The 6,715-nt window shown below is 32.9% G+C and overlaps 1 pseudogene; it reads right to left on the bottom strand.

Annotated features, from left to right (window-relative positions):
* Positions 1 to 6,291: 6,291 nt before the first annotated feature.
* LOC120605426 (uncharacterized) lies at positions 6,292 to 6,409 on the bottom strand (annotated as a pseudogene).
* Positions 6,410 to 6,715: the final 306 nt, after the last annotated feature.

Below are 6,715 nucleotides of genomic sequence, written 5' to 3'. Positions count from 1 at the left end.
TGGCTGGTTCTGTGTGACTGTGACATGTGTATACATGAAATGGGGTAAGGGGAATGGGGTTGCTAGTATGAACTTCTTGACGACTGGATTGTGCTTTATTCACTGGTTATTCACTGTTTATTCTTGCCACTGTACACAATGGATGCTGTATAGTAGGGATTCTAATTTTTGTACTGAATAAACAAGATATTTCTTTTGAACCTTTGTAATCTCTTCTTTAAAATGACTCAAGTCCTTGGGAAAACATGACTGTAATGGTATTGAGAACTAGATTCTATACAAGGCTATGCACCTGTAAAGGTACAATAAATCTTGGTTGACTGGTTGACTCATGTATACAATACTTCTATCATTCCCCTACAGATCAAGCAAAGAGTAAGTAATCTTGCAAGGTCTCTTCCAGCCTAATAATTCCACTTCTGTCTTTCTAGTCACAGATGAAAGATGATACCAAGAGCTATAATATTGCCCATTTTGGCATGAGAACTTTAATAAATGATGCATGGCATATTATGTTTTCTACTTTAAGCACACGTGTAGATGGCCCTTTCATTAGTAACAGTGGTCCAGTTGCCACTTTGATACCGTTCATCAGGTGCTTTACCTCAGGGACTTAATGGAACTTTGAACAAAAATACAGTCTCATACCAAATTGCTTTAGGCCAGGTCTGTGGTTACTACCTCTCAGAAATCACTGTTTATGGATAATGCCTTCTAGCACTGTATTTTCTTACATTAACCTTAATGAGTAACAACAGAACCAGTTAGGGAGGGAAAGGTCCTTTGAATTTGGTGGTTAAAAGTTGCAGAGCCAAATGTTGCTTTCTTTATCTGGCTCTTTCTCTTTGTGTGAATATGGAATTGGTGCCAGCTAATAAAATACCAGTAAATTATTTTTAAAAATTAAACTAGTAGTAAATGACCCATAATCATGTTATACAGAGGCTATTGTTTTCTATTCATACTATATTTTCTTGTAATTATTTGTATATGTAATACAACATGTGTTTGTATGTATGTAGGTATATTCATATTTGGTATTATGCATATCAAATTTTCTATCTTGATCTTCATTTTATCATATCACACACATTTTGGGCCAACATATGCCAACATTCTGAGTGCTTTTCTTACACATAATTGGTCTTCTGTAGTACTCACTTTGCTTCTCTTTTTACACTGCCATTCATTCTCCAAACTCATCTCTGAAGTCCTCATGTCATCATCCCATAGAAATTGGTAAGTTGTCTATGTCTTATAGGACATCTTTCACTTAAGTTTTCTAATTACTCCCACCAGCATAACACAGAGGACACATGAGCTTCTTTGCTTGTTTTCCTGAATCAAGTCAGTCTCTCTCCCGTCTCTCCTCTCCCCGTCCCTTTCTCTCCCCTCCTCCCTTTCTCCCCCTGCTTTCTCTCCCCTCACTATTTTTATGTCTGCTCCTATATGTAGGTGTTTCTCCAGAGTTTCCCTTAGCAAATCTTTCTTCTCAGTGACCCTACTCATGTTGAGGCTAACAACCTACTTCTCTTCCTCCTCTGCCACCATGATTTTCAAATGCCTATGCTCTAGATCTGTCCCTTGAGTCCTAATTATCCTAGTATTTTTCGAGTTCGCACTACTTGTCACTCATGGTTGCACTCCTTAGGAATCCTAAAGTAAGTAGGACATCGTGCCTGACAGAAATTCTGCAGTCAAAAGACATAGTTTTACCAGAGCCTAGTGGACATTAGCACTTAAATTCAAAAGGACTTCATAGTTTCCCAGCCCCAAACTTCATCACCCTCCTGTATTCCCTACCTGGATTAAGGACCTCTTCATCCAACCAGGCAATAAAGATTATCCTCCATAGACCCCCCTTCCGTCCCAGTTTGCTTCCAGTTTTTCTTGTGTTCATCTTTTCTCTTCTACTTAACTTAAATCTCTCTCAGGATTATTGGAATAAAATTCTAAATGCCTTATCTTCTTTCTGCTTTACTCCCATTAATATTTACTTTAAACTGTTAATAGAGTGAGACTCACTATAAAAATGGTCACTTACCCACTTTAAAAAAATAAACAAAAATAATGACAGCAAAATAATGGTGGATTCCAATTGCCCAATAAATTATTTATAATCTGTTGATATGTGATAGCTCAATCTATTTATTAAGCTAAGTATAAAATACAATTACTGTAAGTGAATGAGTTTTCTAACTAAATCTTATAACTAATAATATTTCTATCTTTGAGGTTTGAAGTAATATTGCTGTATATGAAAATGCTATTAAATTTTCTTTAGTCAGGTTACCCACACTATGGGAAACATTGTTGAAAAGGCAATGTGGCATGGTGACTAAGATTTTAGATGGAGTAGAAATGAAATGTTTGAATCTCAGGCCTGCCACTAGCTAGCTATATAATTTTAAATTATTTAACCTTTTTGTCATTGAGTTTCTTCCTTGGTAAGATGATGATGGTGCAGATAAAATAGTCATCTAAATAATATGACCTTTATGTTAATTAGAAGACATGAAGACAGCTTATTATAAGCCTGGCACAGAGTAGGGGGACAATGCTTTTTGAATACTCATTACTTGGTGATATTTTATAGAATTCATAGGTATGTATCCAGGAGTATTGAAACTAGAGATTCCACAAAAAAAAGTAACTTCTTACCAGATATATTTAAAGATATCTAGGATTGTCCTTTTAAATATTTAAATACACGAACAGTTGATCTTGGAGAAACGTTATCTTAATTAAAATTGTGTCAGTGTTTTCTACTAACATAAAAAGTGTTAAGGGCACTAAGATCCAAAGGGCTGGGTTCAATCCTTCTTCATCTGTTTCTATCTCTGCCTAAGTTACTTAGACTCGGGGCCTCTGTTTACTCATCTAAAATAGAGGAGTAATATCAACTTCGAACATCAATGCCTTGATTAAAGATAATGAAGGCAAAGTCCACAGTTCAAAGTTGGCAGTAAATAAATGGCAGTGACTATTATTATTTTAAATAAAGGACAGTTTGTTTTATCCAATTCTGAAATTATAAAAAAAAAAAAGATATCATGCCATACAAATAAATAATGTTAACCAAGTTTTGAAATATTTGAGATAATATCCAAAGTCATTTTTACTTAACTAAGAAAAGAACAAGAAAGAGAAGTGATCACTTAAAATCTAGCATAGGCTCACTTTCATAAGATACCATAGGTACTTACCATTGGGAGGCCTGGCACCTTGATGTAGAAGAAGCTAAACATCTCTGTTAGGGTTTTCGAGTTTGGCACCGCCTTCATAAGTCATTAAGTTTGTGCTGCTCATTGCATATCCTTCAAATAGTGGAATCTTTCAGGCTGTAATTTAGGTAACTCCAAACCAGGTGTAAGCATTTATAGGGGGATAAGAACCATGTTGAACACAATAAAGAATTTGATTTAATTTAGTCCTGAATTTGACCTTTAAGACTTAAAAAAACAGGTATGTGTGTACATTCTATTAATGTTTATAGTTGCTGATTGTCTTTCTCCATTTATTTCGCCTTTTTTTCTTTCAAAGAAAAACATTTTAAATTACATATGATATTTTATATCAGTAGACTTCAATTCTCTTTAAGAATGTGACACAAAATAATAATTAGATAGTAACTTCTGACAAAATAAAAATGTATCATGATAATAGGTCCATCAGAAAGTTTTCTACAAATGTATGTATTTCTATCAAATTACATATAAAATAACTTTATATTATGAGATAATCCTGCTAATAAATAAAGAAAATCCTGGAATACAGATTGAGGCATTTGTTAGTTGAAGCTTTCTAAAGCCACGTGATAGCATATGATGATTTAAGTTTATATTGCTTTATCATTGAAAATCTTTAAGATTCTTCAGAAAAAAAAATCCTATTTATAATCTTGATTAAAAAATTAAAATATTGAAATTTATATTTGAGCAATAAGTTAATCTGCAATGAAAAACCATACTCTCTACGATAAGATTCACCTGAAGCCAGTCACCAGGTCTTCTGCTGCATCTACCGATAACCTCCCTCAATCATCTTTTCCTCCTTACTTGTTTATCTATAAGTCATAACTCACCTCACCACCTGGAGGTCGGAGGGAGAAAGGCATTTAATTCTATCGAATTTTCAACATTTTTTTTCTTTCCACCTTCTCTAAAGACATTGTGCATTTTCTCCCCACCTACTAAAGCACGCTCTAGGTATATTATTTAAAATATCATCATATTCTTTAAAATACACATGAGATAAAGTGAAATAATTCACAGATGTCTGCTGATTTCTCAAAGATAATTCTAGATAATTCAGGCAAAAGCAAATTTTATTTTCACCAGTCCAGATTTTTAATATTATATGGATAATGCAGACTTTTTAAAAAATAATAATTTTACTATTCAAGCTGAGTAGGTATTCTTGGTAATTTCCAAGTGAAGCAGAGGTCACAAGCTCTCAGTAGAAGAGGATCTATAGATGTGCAAATATAAGGCGAGGGGATCTTGAAGCTTCCTTTCCTGTACCCAGACCAACTGCACAGCTGGGCCCGCAGTTGCCTTTGCTTCATTATCCAGCTGCTGTCATTGAGTTTGTAAATAAGTCTCAGCCCTCTAAATATGTTTGTCTCTATTTAGATTGCTCATACTGAAGGCCAAGGCCATTTTCATTGATTCCATCATCTACATTGAAAGGCAGATTCAAAAATGAAAAGTGGATCTTCACACAGGAAAAGCCCTATGTACACACCCAGCATTATCAGTTCTTACAAAATTAAGTTCATGAAAGCTAGCACGCAATGGGCAGTCATTATTTCATGCAAAGATAGCACAAAATACTACTTTCCTGTAGCTTTTACAGCCATTAGAATCAAAGCTAATAAATGCCTTTGCTATCTTATTTCCAGTACAATTACTGCACTTTGATAAAATATACTCAGAGTTCTTTCCCAGAAAAAGGCAGTGCAATAATTCAGCCTTATACTAATCAAAAGCAATCTAGACAGAAAATATTCATTTTATGAATATAAAAATTTTCTCTGTTATATTTGAGACAGAGTGTAATGGTGGCATTCTGCAGAGCTACAGGGAAAATCTTAAAAAGAATTTAATGGCCATAAAAAAATCATAATTAGAAAATAAGGTTTATTTAAATAAATTTACTACAAAATAAATAAAGATGGGATGGCAAATAAGTGAAATTTACCTTTATGTGCTTTATTATTTATTTTCCTTTCCTGAAATGACGGTCAACAAAAATGACTACTTTTCTATGTTGTTTCCCTCCCACCCCCAGTGGTTCTTGAATGATTAGGTATGCTTTATATTTAATTTTTAATTGTCTTCCAATTCTAAGCATTAATACAGGCATATTTATATTAAAATATATTAAATATAAAAAAGAAAAAAATGCCTCAGAAAATTTTTAAAGAAAAGTATTCTTTTCAGTGAATAGTTTTCTATTGTAATTTGCTATTCTAAAGACAAATTTTGATTATTAGGGAAGGGCCAGAAACATAGTTTCCTTCCACCAAATGGAATATTGTCTTTCTTTTTCTTTCTCTCTCTTTTTCTTTCTTTCTTTCTCTCTCTCTTTCTTTCTCTCTCTCTCTCTTTCTTTCTTTCTTTTCTTCTTTCTTTCTTTCTTTCTTTCTTTCTTTCTTTCTTTCTTTCTTTCTTTCTTTCTTTCTTTCTTTCTTCCTTTCTTTCTTTCCTTTTCTTTTTTTTAATTCTGTATAACTTTTGGAAAGAACCAACATAGGAATGATAAGTTCTGCATTTCTATATTTAGTTTTCAAAATGTGAAAAAACATCTCTGAGCTTATATTTTATTTTAAAAAATTCTTACTACTTATCATAGCCTTAACTTGCTATCATCTAATTTTCAGTTAGTAACTCAATTTATCTTCATAGTAATCTTGAAATGCATACTAGTGTGATAATCATTATCATACCCATTACATATATGAGGAAACCAAGGCACAGAGAAGATAACTAATTTCACTGTGATTTCCGAACTAATGAGAGATAGGGCCGGAACTGAATTTACATAATACAACATCAAGTTAATTTTTTAATCCATAATCAATGCTGATTTTTTTCTGTGCACTGCTGCTTTATTGTGATATTCAAAATAAAGTAACAGGGTAAATTCCATGTCACTCCCTTTTTTAAATTTTATTTTATTATTTTATTTTTATTTATTTTTATTTTTTTAGGTGAGGCAAACCTTGGTTGACCTCACAGATTGCAGGACCTTGTCAGCTTACAATCCCTTATTTTTTTTTATTTTCTACACCTACAGCACCTGGTCTTCCTAGGTGCTCTCCCATCCAGATACTAACCAGGCCTTACCCTGCTTAGCTTCCGAGATCAGACGGATTGGGCTCGTTCAGGGTAGCATGGCCATAGACTCATTTTCTCTTTTTAATAATGAAATAAAGGAGACTGAGAAAGGTTAAATAATAAACTAGTTATTACAGAATCAAAGTACAGAATTTTTCTAAATTCACTATTTTTTTTCTTATAGTAGCATATTACAGTTAATGTTTATGGCTTTGAGAAACCATGCATATACTATGACTATTATGTAATTATTTTGACTATCAGAAAAGCATTATTGAATACATCTTAATATATACTATCACGCTATATTCCTTTAGTAACAATAGGTTTTTAGAAGTTTTCAATTCCAAAATAAGCAAAAACATCCCCAAATA

Source organism: Pteropus medius, unplaced genomic scaffold (genome assembly GCF_902729225.1).
Source record: "Pteropus medius unplaced genomic scaffold, Ma_sr-lr_union100, whole genome shotgun sequence".
Taxonomy (NCBI): domain Eukaryota; kingdom Metazoa; phylum Chordata; class Mammalia; order Chiroptera; family Pteropodidae; genus Pteropus; species Pteropus medius.
The sequence above is the reverse complement of the archived record's forward strand: the minus strand, read 5'-3'. Positions and strand labels throughout refer to the sequence as shown.